The sequence below is a fragment of the Micrasema longulum genome, unplaced genomic scaffold, assembly GCF_059751315.1.
Source record: "Micrasema longulum isolate JH-2025_06_02 unplaced genomic scaffold, ASM5975131v1 h1tg001414l, whole genome shotgun sequence".
Taxonomy (NCBI): Eukaryota; Metazoa; Arthropoda; class Insecta; order Trichoptera; family Brachycentridae; genus Micrasema; species Micrasema longulum.
Window position 1 is genome coordinate 189,054 of NW_028278600.1, and position 19,171 is coordinate 208,224.

Consider the following 19,171-nt stretch of genomic DNA (forward strand, 5'->3'; position numbering starts at 1 on the left):
AATGCAGATTGACAAGCATTCAAAAATATTTCTCACAGTTTCTAAGTAAGTTAGAATGTTTGAATATCGTGTAGTTTAGAATGGAAAATGTATTGAAACGTTCAAAATTATAAATATTTGTATCTTGACAACCTTGTGTGATATGAAAAAACTACAATAAAAATCATTTTCATTCATTTATTAAATTTCTTTTAAAACAAAAAAATATTTTTTTTTAGTTGCCCTGTGTAATTAATATTTCAACAATGTTTTGAGTATGTCCAAATGTTTGCAGACAGGCCGGAAATTTGGACATACTCAAAATATTTCTAAATCAACTAACTGGTATAAAAAGAAGCATGAAAATTTAAAAATTGTTCTAAGGCGATGCCTAGTAGGTGAATTGGTTCAGCCGGATGAATCTCACCCACAGGATTAAGGCTTCAGCTCTTTTACTTCACAAAAGTCAACAGAGGGAAGAGTTGAGGAAACGTGTTGGTTAAATCATGGACAGAATGGTGAATATCACACAGTGTGTAAAGTGGCCACTTTAACCAGCCAACGAAAGACAAGTCATGAGCCCTGTAAATACCTTTCCTACTCAAAAATGTTTTTCCTCTCTATTGAAGAATTGACTACGCAAACTGCTAAAATCAGTGTCAGGAAATGCTTCAGCAAATCTTTCTGAGAACTATTTCATTTTTTAGCGGAGTGGCACATTTTCATATCCTTGGAGCTGTCAATTAACAACATTTTATATTGGGCTGGAAATAGCCTACAGCAATTCTACGAAAAAACACTTCATTCAAATCACCGCATTCATCGAAATGTGCCGAAAATCATACGAAAACTCAAGAAATTTAATTTTTTTAATAATCTTCTTCCTAAAAAAGATATGAAAAAAAAGAGTCAAAAGTTTATTTATTTATAGTCCCTTTAAACAACTCAGTGGGCTCCGCATCACCCTGTATTATTTTTATTTTGGCATTTACTTTAGGCAATAGTATTTTGAATACGTTTTTCATTTTATTCCTTTGTTTTTATTTGTTTATTTTTTATTTACATTGAGAACATTACAGAGTATCTAATCCATTCTAAATACATCATAAAAATATACACGTCAAATTTATTAAATAGAAAAGAAAAAACAATCTACTAAAATGGGCATACATATTACAATTTGAAAATTGCCTTCCTAAGAGAAATCTCAACGTCATGAAATATATTGACATCCGATACGATACAAGGTATACAATAGGGGAGGTATTATACAAGTCTAGGCATTTACAGGGCTATATACCTGGCATTGGCTGATTTGAGTGGCCACTTTACACACTGTGTAAAATTTACCGTTCTGCCAATGTTTAAACATTCACATTTCCCTAACTGTGCATTGTCTTAATGCATTGACATCCGTATTCCCTTCGCAAAAATTTTGTCCCTCTCTGTTGCAGCAAAGTTAGATTTTAATTAGACTCAAACCCATGTTTGTAACTATGATAATATTACATCGTTAAAAAACCAAAATAAAAGTATACAATGTAATAAATACAAAAAAAACTAGCCCTAGCAATTTCTAACAGCCTGACCAAAAACAAATAAAAATACAATATTCATAAAAATTAAGTTTTAAAAATAATAAACAAATAAATATAAAATAAGATAACATAAAAAAAAAATATTTTATTTTTTGTCTATTGCTAACATTAGTACATTTTAATTTATTTTATTGCATCTCTCAAATTTGATTTCAAAGTAAAAAAACATTTATTTATTAGAAATACTTTTCAGACTTCTGCAATTTTTTTTAAATATTTTTTTTACTGCCATCCATATGAGTCCTCTCTGTTTAAATAAATTGTTTAGCTAATTGTTTTTTTTATTGAATTTTATTCCTTGTGTTATGAAAGTGGCTTTTTTCCTACATACTTAAATATTAAGGGCTTGATTTAACAATAAGACATAGTTCCATTATTTGAAGTTAATATCCGTCACTGCTAATAAATTTAGTCCAATAAAAATTGGGCTACATGTTAGCAGGTTATTAGCATTAACCATTTTACAAACACATCTTTTTAGGATTTTAAAAACATTGTATTGATTAAGAGATTCCCTAAAAAAAACATTATTCCATGTAGAAAATTGAAACCAGAAAATAACGTAACGGCTAGAACACAATCGAAGAATACCTTAAATGCTCTTCCGCTTTACCGGAAAAACTAATTGAAATATCTGTAATGGGGATGGGTTTAGACTTCATGGAAATTAATTCAAATGAATGGTCTTACATTCTTCTACCCCTTCTTTGCGTTTCCACATTAATCTCTTCCAATGTTCCTTTGCTATCGCCTTATACACCTGTTCAAAGTAAAATCTCCTATTCAACTCAACTTCACGAAAAATTCTCAATTTGACATTTATTGCAAGAGGGAGGGAATACAATTTGAAGAAAATATAAAGACGGCATTTAAAGAGCTTTTGGCCTGTCATTAGCTTGTTGAAATGACTTCTTTACACGCCGTGAAAATTTCACCAGTATGACTATGTTTGAACATCCAACTTTAAACTCAAATCCTTGAGCTATTTTTTTTTGTGAAGTAAAAAATAATAAACCTTTGTTAATGTTGGTGAGATTCCTCTTGATGAATTAAATTATATTCAAGGCAACGGCTGGAAATACTATTCACTGTTTTACACTGTTTTTTGAAAATTGCATCTCTATATAAAGTTCACCCCTGTTGGTAGAAGAGTAGAGATTGACATGTGAAAAAAGTATTCCATATATAAATATTTCAATTAAAACATTAATAAGTGCTTTGATACCTACTTCAATATTTAAATATTAAATATTTTTACATTTTGAATTCAATCATAAACATGTACCTAGTTATCAACAAAACGTCTCATTATCTTTTTTTCCTTTTATCCTCACAGTTTTAACACACTTTCACACACAATCAGTCATTTGGGTTTCAAATGAAATATCAAGCTCACGTCAAAACTAGCTGGCGGTTAAATAACTACTAAATACGCGTTGGCCGTGACTGAAAATTTGGACACAAGTTAAGTATCATAAGTTTAGAGGGCTCAGAGTGCGTCCATGTGTACAAAAAAGTCAATAATTTTATCTATGAAAACCGAACCTGTTTCTTTGGTTAAGTAAAAGCATTCAGAAGCAAACTTTGTAAGTAAACTTAAAAATATTTTATTTTGAGAGGAAACGCAGTCTGACTTTTCTTTATGCAAACGTTTTTCCATATTTTCACCCCAAATTATGGCACTACAAATATTTACCATCGGTGTGTTTCAATAGTTTTGTTTTATTGATAAATAGTTTATTATGAGGACTAGAACCATCCAAAAACCCTTAAATACGTTTAGTTTTATCTACGGTCTTTGAGCGCATGATAAACAAATATGATAAATATTTATGAAAAACACAAAACCTATCAATACAGAAAATTTCATTCTTATAACCTGTTTTTAAAAAATAACAACATCACAAAATCGGTTCAGATTTGAGATGCGGAAAATATGACAAGGAAACGTCGATTTGTTTATTTTAGTTATACATAAAAGGTCTAAAATGCAGTTGTATTTTTTGCATATAATCGGGAAGGCATCAAAACAGTAACAAGAAAACAATGTTCAAATACCTGTTAGTAAAAATTCCCTCTCACCGCATATCCACTCAAATTATGTAATCCAAAATTAAAAAATAGTAATGCACATATCTAATTTTAAATAAATACAATAATTGATATCAAACTTTTGATTGTGTTCATTTAATATATAGACGAGTATTTACGTAAATCTAGCAAATGCAAAGCATTGCCAGGTTCAATTCATTATATATGATTATGCAAACAAATTACTTTTACTTGAAAACAATGGGGAATTTTTTTGTTTTAAACAAAATAAAAAAATATCTGCACACATTTGTAACGTCAGGGAATTGCAATAAAAAAGGTTGTTATTTTTTTCCAATATGACATACATAGAAAAATAAATGAAAAATTCGCATTTTTATCTAACAGAAAAATATATGAAAATAAGTCACTTTTGGTTGTAATTTTTACATTTTATCATATATACATTTTTTGTACACATTGCTCTGCTTACAAGAGTACATACCTTTTTCAAGCTATGCAATTACACTCTAATAATTTACAAGTTAATAAAATAAACCAAAATATACAATTACTTATACTATACTGTATATACTACCATATTAATAATGTCGTCGTTTGTAAAAAAGTAGTAATTTTACGCGGGCAAACGGGTGACAGCTACATGAAAAACTATTGGAATTAAATACTCTCAAAATGATCAAAATTTAAATAAAATGCATTATCGTTTAAGGGATTAATATGATGTTTTATACACCTAGACGAATTTGTACCGTCAGGGAGCAAATGGTTAGCAAATAAATAATATAAACAATATTTTGAGTTTGTCCAAATTTTTGTAGACAAGGACTGGATTCAACTCCCTAGGGAGCTGTTTACATTAACAGAGGTGAAGCAGAATGGTAAATGTTACACAGTGAGTAAAGTGGCCACTTAAACCAGCCATTGACAGGTCATGAGCACTGTAGATGCCTAGACTTCTATATTACCTTCTCTAAAATGTTCTTCATCTCTGTTGTTATATATTAAAGAAATAATATATCACCAAGGAAATACTGCAAGGACTTCTATTTTATTTAATCAATTACGTTTCAATTGATAAGGACGTACAGACACATTATTTTGATGATTTTTCCGTGCTTAAAAAACTGTACATAGTTAGGTAAATCAAACTAACAAATTTTCAACTTTTGGATTAATGTATTCCCCTTTTTTATAGCCACCGAAAGATTTTAAATTCAGTTTCGCTCCCTCTTAGAAGCGGAATTCCTTAGATGATTATAACTTTAATCTTTTTATCGGCGAATCTTTAAAATGAGCATCACCTGAAAACGTGAATGAAAATCCACGTAAATTTTTAATTAAAGGGTATGAATTTGAATTTCCCCGTTTAGGGGCGCATAACGAGCGCGTAATACCTTGTTTGCCATATTATTATGACCCAGTCTGATTTGGAACAGAAGTGTGAACGCTTTTACACCCGCCCCGAGGATTGAACCGGACGGGACTTTGATCTTAGAGGGGAAGGGAGTTCATTAAAAGTTTACTCCCATTTTGTCAAGAGATAGTTGGGACGAGGTCCAGATAGAAGATAGACATCTTCGGAAAGTTTAATTTGCTACGAAAAACTTATTCCATTTTCGAGGAATAAAAAAATCTGGAAAAAACTTTTCTTTTAATTGCAACGTGACTTGTTTACAATGGAACGGAAAACATAAAACGAAAAGTTTAATTGTATTCTAAATCTTAATTAATTCTATTTAACAAAACATTGCGCAAAAGAACTCTCATTTCGAAGAATTTTTATTCAAATTAACGCGAACTCCATTGTTTTTTTTACCAGTTTCAATAATCTCTTCATTCTGTTTTGTTTTCATTTCTTCTTGTTCTTTCAATTCTTTGCCTGATAATGAAGAGTTTTTCCAGTCAAGTTCCTGTTTGCGAACTGATCGTGACCACGGAATACGTCTTAAAACATTTTCACGGATATAACTCACGAAAACGTGACAAAATTTATGGGAAAAAATGTCGGTGATATTAACACATGCAAAGAAAATAATCTAAGACAATGAATGGTTTTTGTTAATTTTAATGCTTTTACTTGTGTAATTAATAAGAAAGCAATTAGAAAAACATTTTAATAAATTACAATACCTATGTGCACGAATTTATTTCCATCAAATCAATTTACGCTCTGTCTTTACTAGATATATTTTACATATTTTACATTAACCGTTCCGATATTCTTGATTTATAGATATCACATATACTCTTATTTTAGCACACTAATATTTATATATTTATTCATATTTTTTTGCTTACAAACTATAATTAATAATAAAAATAATGTGACCTCACTAGGGTTTCCCGTGCCGAGGACACTTAACAATATCCTTTTTTTTTAAATTTCATTCGAGAATAAACAAAGAAAACTTATTTAAATTTATTTCAACAGAGAGGAAAAAATTTTTCGAGAAGGGAATATGGAAGTCTAGGCATTTACAGGGCTTATGACCTGTCATTGGCTGGTTTAAGTGGCCACTTTACACACTGTGTAACATTCACCATTCTGCCCATGTTTGAACATCCACATTTCCTAAACTCTTCCATCTGTTGACTTTTGTGAAGTAAAAGAGCTGAAACCTTTATCACGTGAATGAGATTCATCCGGCTGAACCAAATCACCTTCTAGGCAACGCCTGAAAACAATTTTGCGTTGCCTAGTAGGTGATTTGGGTCAGCCGGATGAATCTCACCCACGTGATAAACCACAACCCGATTCATTCACTTCCTAAAACCTTAACATACTTAAACAAACACCTTAAAAAAACTATTCTTACATCCCATGTGACGAGTGATATGCTAATAAGGCGGCCTCCGTGGTGTAGTGGTTTGTAGTGTTTGACGCTTGACTCACGCACGGAAAGTTCCGAGTTCGATTCCCGGTGAGAACACAAAAATTAAAAATGTGATTTTTCTCAAGCCTGGGTGCTCTGTGATGTAATTCACCACTGTAATTAGGCCTCCTGGCCTGTTGTGGTGCAAAAAAAAAAAAAAAATGTAAAATGTAAAAATGTAAATATGCCACGAAATTTTATCTACTTTAATTATTGTCATTATATAAATGAAACCTTCTTATACCAGCACTTTTGCTGACTGGGAAAATTACGTATTTATCAAATATACATTGTCATGTAAGCAAAATGATGAAAGCTGCACAGAGTGTAAACTGGCCACTTAAACCAGCGAATAACAGGTTATAAGCCCCGTTCATGCCTAGATTTATAGATTCCCATTTCTTAAATGTTATAAACATTTCTTTTGTAATATGTATATTTTAATAACTACCCAGGGGATGAAATAGGTCATTGTCTACAAGCATTTGAATAAACTCAAAATATTGTTGGTAAACAGCCTTTAATGCTTCGTCTAAATGAGTTCATATTTTACAAATGTAAATAAATATTTCCATAAATTTAAATACTTATAGATTATGTTTCAAAGAAATACTTGCATAATTTTTCGACTAAACGTTAACTCACCTATATTTCTGGTAACAGAGAATTAAACTCTCACAAAGAAATTGAGCGACCTGATGCCTGAGCCTGTTTAATTGAATTAATCCAGTATAGACCCAGGAAAGTAATTAAATTCTCGGTTAAATTAAAAACTGGCAATGGACCGTTTTGCGGGAAGCTAAACGTTTAATTGAATTAAAAATGTACTTTACATCGGGTTTTAACACTTTTAGAATATTAATTCTTAATCTTTCAATATGTTTGAATGATTAAAAGTATTATCATAATTCCCTTTCCGCACCTAATAAAACATAAAGCACTGGATACACCAATAACAGCGTATCTAGATAAAAAAAATAGTACATGAAAATAAAATGATCAGTTTTACGCTTCAGGTACAAGTCCATGAAGTATGAAATACTCTGGCGTAAAAACATCATTTTTAATAAATATTTCATATTATCCTTGTCGGGAATCGAACCCGAGACCTCTTGCTTGGTAGGCAAGCCCGCAGGCCATTACACCACGAGGATGACTGATTAAAATTATTGCGTATAATAATTAATGAAAAAATATAGTTCGTTATTTTTTTCATTGTTTTATTGCTAGTTCAATTTTATTGGCATATTTTTTTAGTTATCTAACCTGACTAATCAAAATAACTATAAATTAATTTTAAAAACCTTATTCAAAACTTTATACTAGTAGATGATAATATATGAAAAAATATTTGAATTTTTGCATTCTAGAATCTTCGGTACAAAATGAAGATTTAGTAATTTAATAAAAATTAAAAACAAAATAAATCAAACAAACCATCACGCCGTTTCTTCGTAGGGGTAGGCAGAGAGGAAAGAACACCATATCACTCTGTCTTTGCATACAGACCTCGCTTCCTCTACATTCATACATTTTCTCATGCACGCACGCCGATAATTCCAACGAGCGTCGTCTTATTTCTTTCCCGGTCTTTCTCGTTCTCTTTATTCATTAACATTCGCATCGATAATCCTGTTAGCTATTCTTTCGCTGTCCATTCGCTCTACATGTCAAAAAAAATTTACCTAAAATAAAATGTTGACCCTTTTCTTGGCAACGTATCATATATGATATCCATGACCCCTTTTTTTCTCATAAACTAAAACACCATTCAGTTTAAACAGATTTAGCATATTTTTCCAAACTTTGATTTGAACAACAGAATTTTTTTTTCTTTCTGCCAAGATAAGAATTTTTAACTTTTTTTGCTTTAGTAAAGAACGAAAATGTTAGACAAATTTTGTTGATCATTTATAAAACAACTGTTTTTAATTCAAAACAACATTTGATTATAGTTTCTGAATAGCATGAAATTGTTAATTATAGCCTGAATTTTCACTAAATGAATCAATGTTTAAAGAAAATCTCATAAAAATATTAAAATTCTAGAAAAGACACTTTTTTTTCCAATCTATTTTTATTTTATATATGTATAATTTTAAAAACACGTTAGGTAGTAGGTTCAACTCGTGTTTGGTTGAAATATTAATTGTTAATTTGTCACTAACATAATTTTTCGTTACCTAGTCAGGTAAGTAATTGTAATGTTTAAGTTTAACCAGCCAACAGACCAATAACCCTGTAAATTCCTAGACTTCTATAAATCATTCTCTAAAATATTTTAATTCTCTATTTTACTATGATAATTCATTTTATAGCATCTTTAACGTTCCTGCATTTTTTGATATTGGTTTTCAAATGTGGTAGTGTTATTGATGCCTGTTATTATATTTGCCTAAGCCAGCATTTTTGTTTACTATTATGCCATTGTCTTGTACGTTTCCCATTACAACTTTTACCGTCTCAATTTATTATGTATTGTACTGAAAGTATTTTATGTCAAACTGGCGTGTTTTTTCTTACAATTGGCCTTGAGTAATAGTTATATATTAGTTTAGCGGTTTTATTTTGTCGTCTTTGAATCCTCGTTATGTTTGTCATTTTACGGGTTGCCAAAACCCAATCGTTTTGCTCAGTTTGCTTTTAACACAAAGTTCGCACAAAATAATTTTTCTTTTTTGGCCTTTAGTTTAATAGAAAAAAAGATATCTAATAATTTCATTACCTGGATGAGTCCATCTACATGAACTTTGTACCTTTAAATCCATAACACATAAATGCAGCGAATATCCACCATCGATGACTTGCTGCCAGATTTCGCAGATTACATAAATAACAAATTAAATATTTTTCATCTTATCATTATACTTTTTATATTTGTTTCAAAAGCTTTTGACACTTTATGTCATTCAAAATAAATATGTGCATAATATTCAATTGGTTTAAGAGGAAATTCATTGACTTTTTAAAAATATTCTTCAAGGTAGGGAAAATGAGCATAAAAAAAAGAATACGTTAAGTTCAGCGAGGAAAAGTTTATCAGCAGTGCCTCAGGAATCTTTTTTGGGTCCTTAACTGTATATAATTTATGTAAAATATATTTCTGAAAGCTTCTTTTTCTTCTTGGTTAAGATCAAATGATGTGTTATCAGCTAGTAGCTAACTCCTGTATTTCTAGAGCTGTCCATTCTATTGACGTAATCTCTTCATTATCTTTTAAGTATGCCTTGGGTAACGCAAGTCCGTCTTATTTCTTGACTCTAGACTCAGCTTTTTAGGGTTTTCCCTGTGATTGCCCTTAGTACTTTCATATCTGACGTTATGAGTAGTTATTTGGTTTTCATATATAGTTTTTCGTTTTTTTTTCTTTTTCTCTTATTTATTCTCGCCTCTATTGCATACACTACGATTGGTTTGACATACGTTTTGTATATTCAAATCTTGTTTCCAATCCGTCTGTGTTTATCGTACCATACGACATTTCTTAGGCATCCAAATGTTTTACTAAGTGAGATGGATATGTTCTAATCATCACTGCCTATGGCTGCATCATCTCTGTGGCATGTTATGTTAACGACCTTATCTCCCTTAGTAGATTTACCACTTCCTTCATTCTTGAAAGCATTTTTGCTCTGTGGAGAGCAACATCAAAAGCCGTGTGGTTGACAGAACCGAATCTCGCTTTGATCCGCAACGCGTAATCCGCTGCAACGTCAGATCAAACAAGATAATAAACGTCATGCACCGGTCGTGCATTCATTCTGCCTGTGAAAGAAAAGGTGTTTGGCTTATATATTATTATCTTATATATATAGTTCTAAAGGTGCTAAACTTGCATTGTTCTGTTTTTCTTAATACGTATTTTTTTTTAAAATGATAATAATATTTGAGTCTCGAATTAAGTTGCTGTAGCTCCAGGGAATGTTATTCGTGTGTACTTTACTTGTCAAATACTTTGTACAATATGATTTATACATAAAAATAATAAAGAAAATAAATTGTAGAACATCAAAATTAAAAAAATTATAAAAATTTTAAAAATCTAGATGAATGTCATTTTTTTATCTCCTTGATTACTTAGGTTTAGATCATATTTATGGTTTTATTTTAAAATTGCTCAATAAACTTAATGCATACACGCCAAATTAATTGAGTCAATATTTTTGATTGAAAATAATAAAATATTTATTAGATTTCAAATCCTTTTCCATTGATTAAATTTTCTACGATTCAAAAATAAATACGTTCACTGAGACGGTGCAGAAGATTGCGAATTAATTAATATTTCATTAATTCTATCAGATGAAACCGTGACACGTACAGACGTTCAGGGATTGCCGGAAGGGGAGGAGGTAAGGGATGAATAAGCATCGGAGAAGGTGAGCAAATGAGGGAGGCAGGTGCATAATGAACACGTGCTTCTCTACAACAAAAGGGTTGAGAGATTCACCCCTCTTTCCATTGTAAGAAGTATTATTTTACAGGTTGATGACTTCAGAAAATAAAATATAAAAGTAATTTAGCATAGTGCACTGTATCACTCGCAACTCATCTGCAATTATTTGTAAAATGATTAGTTTTAAGATTCAGATGCTAGTCCAGAAACTCTGAAATATTACAATGAAAAACCTCGATAAATATTTCAAATCGATCTTGTCGAAAATTGAATCCAAAACCCTCGACATGATAAACGCATTAACCGGAAAAGTACGAGATGAACTAATCTCCACTCGATTCCTCCTATCCGGACTTTACCCGAACGTCGACATTAGTTTCCGTTTAACACAAAAACATAAATACAATTCAAATAAATGCTAAGAGTATAAAATTTCATTTCATAATTTTAAATTGCAAAAAAAATATTCTTAGCAATAATTTTTTTATGTTTTTTATTTATAAGTTATATAATATAATGTATTTTACAAAGTATAATACATGTGAACTACATTCCCAGAAGTAACTCAACTCAATTCCGGACTTGAATGAAATTAATATTTTTTTTATAAAAAGCACATTACAAAGATTTTTTTCCGCTTCTGAGCGCAGAAAAAAACAAATATTTCATCATCTCTGAATCCTAACTACTCAAATAAAACGCATTAATTGTGCAAATTATGTTGAAATAAGTGTTTTTGCAAATATTGTTATAATAATAGAAATTGCATATTAAGTTGGGGCAGACTGGGGTTCAAACCTCAAACCTCTGATACGTGAATCCGCAACACTAGCTACGTGAAGTCAACCCGATTTATTTATAAATATAATTTGGACCTGAAAACTAAATCAAACAACTTTTTTACTTAAAAAACAATATGGAAAATAAACAATGTTTTGAGAATGTCAAAATGTTTGGAGACCGGCTGGATTTCACTCCCTTAGGGTTATCAATTCCTAAATTTATTTAACCAGAAAGAAAAAAACCTAACCATTTGCAGGGCTAATGATTTGCCCTGTTTAGATATAAATGAAGATTTTAGCTCTTTAACTTTAAAAAGTCAACGGATGGAAGAGTTGGAGAAATTTATTCTAAAGAAACCATCAACATTTAATACGGAAAGTCTATATTAAATATTTAAGGTTCATACAGTAGACACTTTTTATAAAATTAGTTTTATTCTACAAATTCATCAAATAGAAAAAATAAAAGAATTTGAGATGAATAAGTCACTCAAATACCAAAATAATTTTAGAACACTAGGATTTATACTACGCACAGGCAAACCGTTTCAAAATACCGATACTCTTAAAAAATTATATTTTTCTTATGTTCGTAGTTTACTAGAATTTTCTTCACCTGTCTGGTCTCCTTATTATAAAATTCATTCCTGCAAAATTGAAAGAATTCAAAAAATGTTTATAAAAAACTTAAACCGTAGATTACATCTCAATTTTCCAGATTATCGCCAAGCGTGCGTTTTTCATAATATCCAAACTCTCGCTGATAGACGAACCATAGCTGATATAGTGTTACTCACCAACATAATATCTGATAAAATAGATTCCCCCAAATCGGTTAACCGCATTCATCTTAAGGTACCACAGAGACAAACGCGTTTTACACAACTTTTCCACATACCTAAATGCAGAACAAATTCGTCAAAAAACGCTACGATTAACCGTATTATGGATACGTATAACAGGAAATTTAACGAAATAGATATATTTACCAAAAATATTAAATTTATCAAAACTGCCATAGGTAATGAATTGTCCTTGTCCGCATCCTCCTCTCCGTTGCTCTCTATCCCTTAACATATATAAGTTTTATAGTGAGAAGATCTTTTAATATAATTATGTATCCCCGTACTGCGGGCCAACTGTTTGTGACACCTGATTTTTTATAATCCGAATCATTTCTATTAAACTTATATGTTAATCTTATTCATATATTATGTAGGTGCATATAATATGCATTTGTGTGTTCGTTTTGAATCAACGTTCGCGTATTGTCAAACCTTATTTTATTGTTGTCATTACACTAATGTGACCATTTAAACCAGCCATGCGAAAAAAGTATCATAACAAAAATATAAAATTGCTTCATACTGGTTTTAAAATACATAATAGAAAGTTTGATAATTGTGTGCTTTACTAAAGGTACCTCCGCAAACATTACAATATAATATAAAATAAGCTTTATGGATTGGAATTGCATATTCTGGGAATCTTCCCTGAAGGAGATAGGATCTGGCAAGTAACAAGTTGGAAGCGCTTTGATCTCATATCGGAAATAAAAACTATTCCGATTCTGAAGCGCGCCAGTATACCTTCAAATTATTATTATTTACTATCTGCAGTGCATATTGGATCGGAGACAAATAATGGGAAAAGAAAAATACTTCTGAGACGGAAGTTTCCATACCAGTGAGTGAGGGAAACCACATTTTTGAAAGATGTAATTTATTCTGTGAAGCTCTTGGGAAAACCATCAAACAATAATTTCGAAATGAAAATTTTGCGTTTTACAATACTTAGATTGGGCTGAGTCATGTTAAATTGAAATTAACCCAACAAAATAACACTCGATATTCAAATTAAAAGGCGTTTGTATTATAAATAAATTCCCTGGTAATAAATAATAGACTTAAAGTATTTAACCATCTACCGACGTTTTAAGTGCGGTTTCGAGACGTACGTACCCCGAACGTCTTCGTCAGGACACTCACTACACCAACATGCAAATACTAAAATACACCTTTACCTTTAGCATCACCGAAGTATACATAGTATTTAAAAAAAACATAAATCACATGAAGAATTAAAGAGGATGCAAACAACACCATGTCCAAACATGCACTAAAATTAGGTTAAACATATTCAACGATATGTTGCTGAATGTGCGGTGGTGGGGATAAGGAAGGGGAGTGGCTTAAAGGTTGGATGTTACACGATTGGTTAATTTTAAAATCAAAAAGTGGGCTATATTGAAAAGGTATTTTATTACTTATTATGGGAATATTATTTTTTAAACCTTTTTAATGTAAAATACCTCCAAGTTGTTTAATTTTAGCCCTTTTTATTATTTAGATGTTTAATTTTATCTCCTGCATCCTTATTGAAATCGTGATTTGAATTTATGAGATGATTGACGAACCCTAAAAAAATATTATTGTTTAAATACCTCATGTGTTCATTGATGCAAATATTCAAGCTCCGTGACGTTTTCACAATATTCCTTGATAGACACGTATTGCATTGTAATTGAGTGTTCAATATGATATTATCTATTTCCTTTTTTTTGTGTACAGCATAATAAAGTAAAATGATGGTTTATGCTTGGCGAGACATCACTTAGTAGTTCTTAGCGACAATGCCATCTTTATTGGCCAACCTCGCGATGCAGTCATCCGACTCTCCCGTCCGTCTGATTGCTCCGCAGATAGTATAGACCTTAGAGGTGTCGGTCATGCGATCCACCTCAGCGATGTTCATCTGAATGGGGGCATGGTTCTTAGCGTGGATCAGCCGGTTACTGGTGGAGCATTTTCTAGGGCAGTACAGATCAACGAGTTTTCCGGCATCGTTTTCCATTGTGAAATAAGATTTGTCCCAAAAAACGCGTGTCAATCGCAGATGGCGGAGGAAAAAAAAGCATATAATTTTTTTTTTTTTTAATATTTTATAATTTATTAGTAACGAGTTGAACCCGGAAATGCTTTGTAATCGCCAGATTTGAGTTCTTGCTAAATAGATTAAATTAACACAAATTTCGAAAATTTGGTATCAATTATTGTATTTAGTCCAAATTAGATAGTACATATAAATTGTTGTTCTTGTGTTTCGGTTTACACGAATTGTGAGGACAGAGAATTGTGATAAATAGGTGTTCGAACATTGTTTTACTGTCACTGTCTTGAAAAAGACAACTGCATGTCAGACATTTTGTTAGAATAGACAAAATTGACGTTTCACTGTACCGTTTTCCGCACCTCAAACCTGAACCGATTTTGTTATTTTTTTAGACAATTTTTACAATTTTTTTAGAGTATCAGAATAAAATTTTCTGAATCGGTATGTTTTGCGTTTTTCAAAAATAGTTATATTTGTAAACCGTGCGCCGTGCGCCCGAAGACAACAGATAAAACTGTGCTTTATACGGGTTTGAATGGTTCTTGTTCCCATAGTAAACATTTTTTTTTAAAACGAAATAGTATATGGTCATGCCAATAGTAATGAGGAACTTCAGCCCTACGGGAAATTGGATACAAAAAATGTTTTCTTACGCGGGGTAAAAATTAGAGCATTAAATTGTACGGCAAAGTTTCTTGAAAATGTACAGAAAAAATAATAAAAAATATGTAGATAAAAACGCACTACTTTAAATGACGTCACTGGTTCGTGTGAATCAACCTATGATCTGAGAGCTATGGAAGATTTCCGGTCTGCTTGTCGCTTCTGGACCAATAGGAAGAACTGAATGGGAATAAGCGGAAATGAACCTCTGACGTCACACGCGGAGTTATTTCAGAAATACAAAACTTTAAAAAATCGTAGCGCCGATAATACGATATGTAAAAATTAAAAAAAAAAAAATTGACTTAGTTTAACAGTCTATTAACGAATAAAAAAATTGAAAAAAACCGCTGAACTTTCTCATTATCCAAAATGTGTAAAAAACAGCTCCGCGTTGGTTTGGACATGAAAAGCGAATGGACAACGAAAGAACGGCTAAAAATATTTACAATGCGAATGTTCACGGATCCAGAAATAGTTCATTATTTTCAAATAAAGAATTATTTTAGCAAATGTCAAACTCTGCTCAGGGATGCATTTTAGTCAGGAATGCGATTTTCAAAAATGTATCGAATGTTAGTTGATATTACTTAAGTTAGTATTAAAAAGAAATAAATAGGTAGAAATTATAATAAATTTAATGAAATAATCTGACTGGGACCTATAAAAAAAAGAACGTTGTTTGTAAACATTCAAAAACCAGTTTTTTTATACACAAAAAATAACCTCCGTCCATTTTTTTGTATCCGTATTCTCGGCGAATGCAACCCTGGCTATGGAAAAAAAAAACGTTTACGCTCCTAACTTTTATTGTACTTAATATATTGAAGATTTTATGAGATTTAAACCTTCTCGTGGCAAAGATCTGGTAGTTTTTCAGTCGAACGAAAGGAACCATTCAAACATTGCCTTTTATATATATATATTTTACAATATTCTATTTGTATAAAAGACATGTTAAATATAATGTTTTAGCTGGAATTTTTAAATTTTAGTTGAGGTATTATTTTTTTATTATTTACATTCAGAATTTTTCTCCATTTTAAAATACGGTAGTATTTTTTTTGTAATTACAAGATATAATATATAATTAAGTTTTCAAATTAAAAAGATATCAATCAATTTTGTGGTGTTCCAACTATTTATTACGATGGTGTTTACTTTAATTTCAAAATCACTTTTAGATGCAGAAACGCTAACCAATCGATGTAACATCGAATGGAAGGCGGCATGCTTGTTGGGTAAGTCTCGATACCCGTAGACGTGAAAAGTCGGTAAGTGGTTAAATATAAATATTTACTTACGTTCATCAACATTTTTGGCCACAAAGTTAATGCTTTCAACATAAATAATATGAAAATTGAATTTAAATAAACTGTTAATTAATTAAGCTTGTAAATAACAATGATATCGATATATTTGTTAAGTTATTTAATCTAGTATATGCTACCGGAGTAATACCAAAAGAATGGCTTAAATCGACATTTATTACCTTACCGAAAAAAGTGAACGCAAAAAGGTGTAGTGAATATAGAACAATAAGTCTTATGAGCCACATTCTGAAAATCATTCACGGAAGAATATATAAAAAGTGTGAGGAAAATTTTAGCGAAACACAATTTGGTTTTAGGAATGGATATGGTACAAGAGAAGCTCTCTGTTGTATTCAATTGCTTGTTGAAAGATGCCGCGGCATGAACGTAGATGTATATGCATGTTTCATAGACTATGCCAAAGCTTTTGACAAAGTACGTCACCAAGATCTTCTAGAAATTTTAAAAATAAACAGCCTAGATTCTAGAGATATAAGGATAATTGGTAACCTATACTGGCATTAAAAAGCTGCAGTGAAAGTGGATGATGAATTGACATCGGATATAAACATATGTCGAGAAGTCCGGCAAGGATGCATTCTGTCTCCTATCCTTTTTAATATGTACTCGGAAGCCATTTTTAGATATGCACTAAATAAACTATCAAACGGCATTAGCATAAATGGACAAATTATAAACAATATCCGATACGCGGATGATACTGTCCTTCTGGCAGATAGTATGGAAAGCCTGCAAATATTATTGGACAAAGCTTACACGGCAAGTTTGAATAAAAGGCTAGAGATGAATATTTCCACAAAAGCCACAAATTTTCCCAATGACTTTAAAACTTGGAGCGCAGTTTATTGAGCAAGTTCATCAACAAAGATATTTAGGATGCTGGTTGAATGATAAATGGGATCACTCGCAAGAGATCAAAGTCAGAATAGAGGTGGCGCGAGACTGCTTTTTCAGGATGCGTGACCTTCTTTGCAGTAGAGACTTTAATTTAGACCTCCGAATGCGCATTACTCGATGTTACGTCTTCTCGGTACTTTTTTACGGCGTCGAAACGTGGACACTTACCCAAAACACTTCAAAAAAGATCGAAGCCATTGAAATGTGGTGCTACAGGAAGATATTAAAAATCTACTGGGTGGATAGAGTCCGAAACAATGATGTTCTACGACGGATGGAAAAAGATAAAGAGGTACTGAAGACCATAAAGAAAAGAAAATTTGAGTACTTTGGGCATGTGATGAGAGGCGAAAAACATAAAATTTTACAAGTCATTCTACAGGGAAGGATTAAAAGGAGACGCAGTGCAGGTAGAAGGCGCATCTCTTGCCTTAAGAACTTGCGCGACTGGTTCCATTGCAGCAGTCAGTCCTTGTTCAGGGCAGCTGCCAATAAAGTAAGAATCGCAATGATGATTTCCAACCTCCATCGGGGAGAGGAACCATAAGAAGAAGAAGAAGTTTATTTGTATGCAGCGATCTAGATTTATTTAATACCTAATTATGTTTATTCGATCAAATATTTTAATTCCGTAAGACTGATCATCTTACCTTCATGTAACATTTTTTTATCAAATTACGTTGGTATTAGTGTACCAATGAAGCTCCCTATGTACCATTAGGCGCGGAAGGGGAATGATGATGATTTTAATTCCACTATTATTATTACTTTTTATTATTTATATTTTAACTCCTTTTTAGTGTATTTCTTATTAATAGTTTTCTTCACATTTTATTTATTACGTTTTGAAAGAGCTTTGAATGCTTTTTTATAAAAAAAGAATGCGTTAATTATCGGTAGTTTAATTGTAATAAACTAGATGTTTGTAAATAAATAGTAAAAATACATTATCTTTATTATTTTGACCGTTAATTATAAAGCGAAAATATTGTCTCATTTTGAAAAACTTTTTTTTTTTTTCTGCGAATGAAACTCTTTAGATATTTTTTTTTCAATTTAATTGGACAGCTTTGTGTTCTAGTAGCGTTTTTCTCGATTGTACGTTTCATAGTGAGATCAAAATGATATGAAATGAAATGCTTTTTCTTAAGCCTCTGTGGTTCGTGGTGTAATTCACAAATTGGTAGCTGACCTTTCATCTAATATTGGTTTAATTAATGTACAAATAGAAAAAAAATTCATTATTATTATCGTATTTGTTATATTATTTTATTTTATAATTCATTGTTCTTATCTAGATTATGTTTCTATCTCGACTTTTGCTTATAATCTCTCAAAAATTTAATTAACAACATTCTATAAGTACACGTGTAAAACTCTTTTGTTTTTTCAATACGTTTTTTTTAAAGTTCTTCAATGTTAAATGTTTTTCAATCAATTCCGTTTAATTTCGCAATCAAAGTGGAATCGTATCGACGAATATCTTCACATATTTTTTTTTTTATTGTGAATCTTTGTTGGATTACCTTATTAAACAAAATAAATTAGTGAGTTTAAAAGTTTAGATTTATAAATAATTATTTTAAGACTACATATTGGTTCTGTTTCTTGATCAGCACAACACAAACTATTGCTTGCTTGTACCAATGCGCAATGTCCCGATTGTGTCGCATTGTAAACTCGAGACAAGATCTGAAACTTT

At 31.2% G+C, this 19,171-nt stretch overlaps 1 pseudogene; it reads right to left on the bottom strand.

The window, feature by feature from the left end:
* Window positions 1-14,243: 14,243 nt before the first annotated feature.
* Window positions 14,244-14,564, bottom strand: LOC148275482 (small ribosomal subunit protein eS21 pseudogene; annotated as a pseudogene).
* Window positions 14,565-19,171: the final 4,607 nt, after the last annotated feature.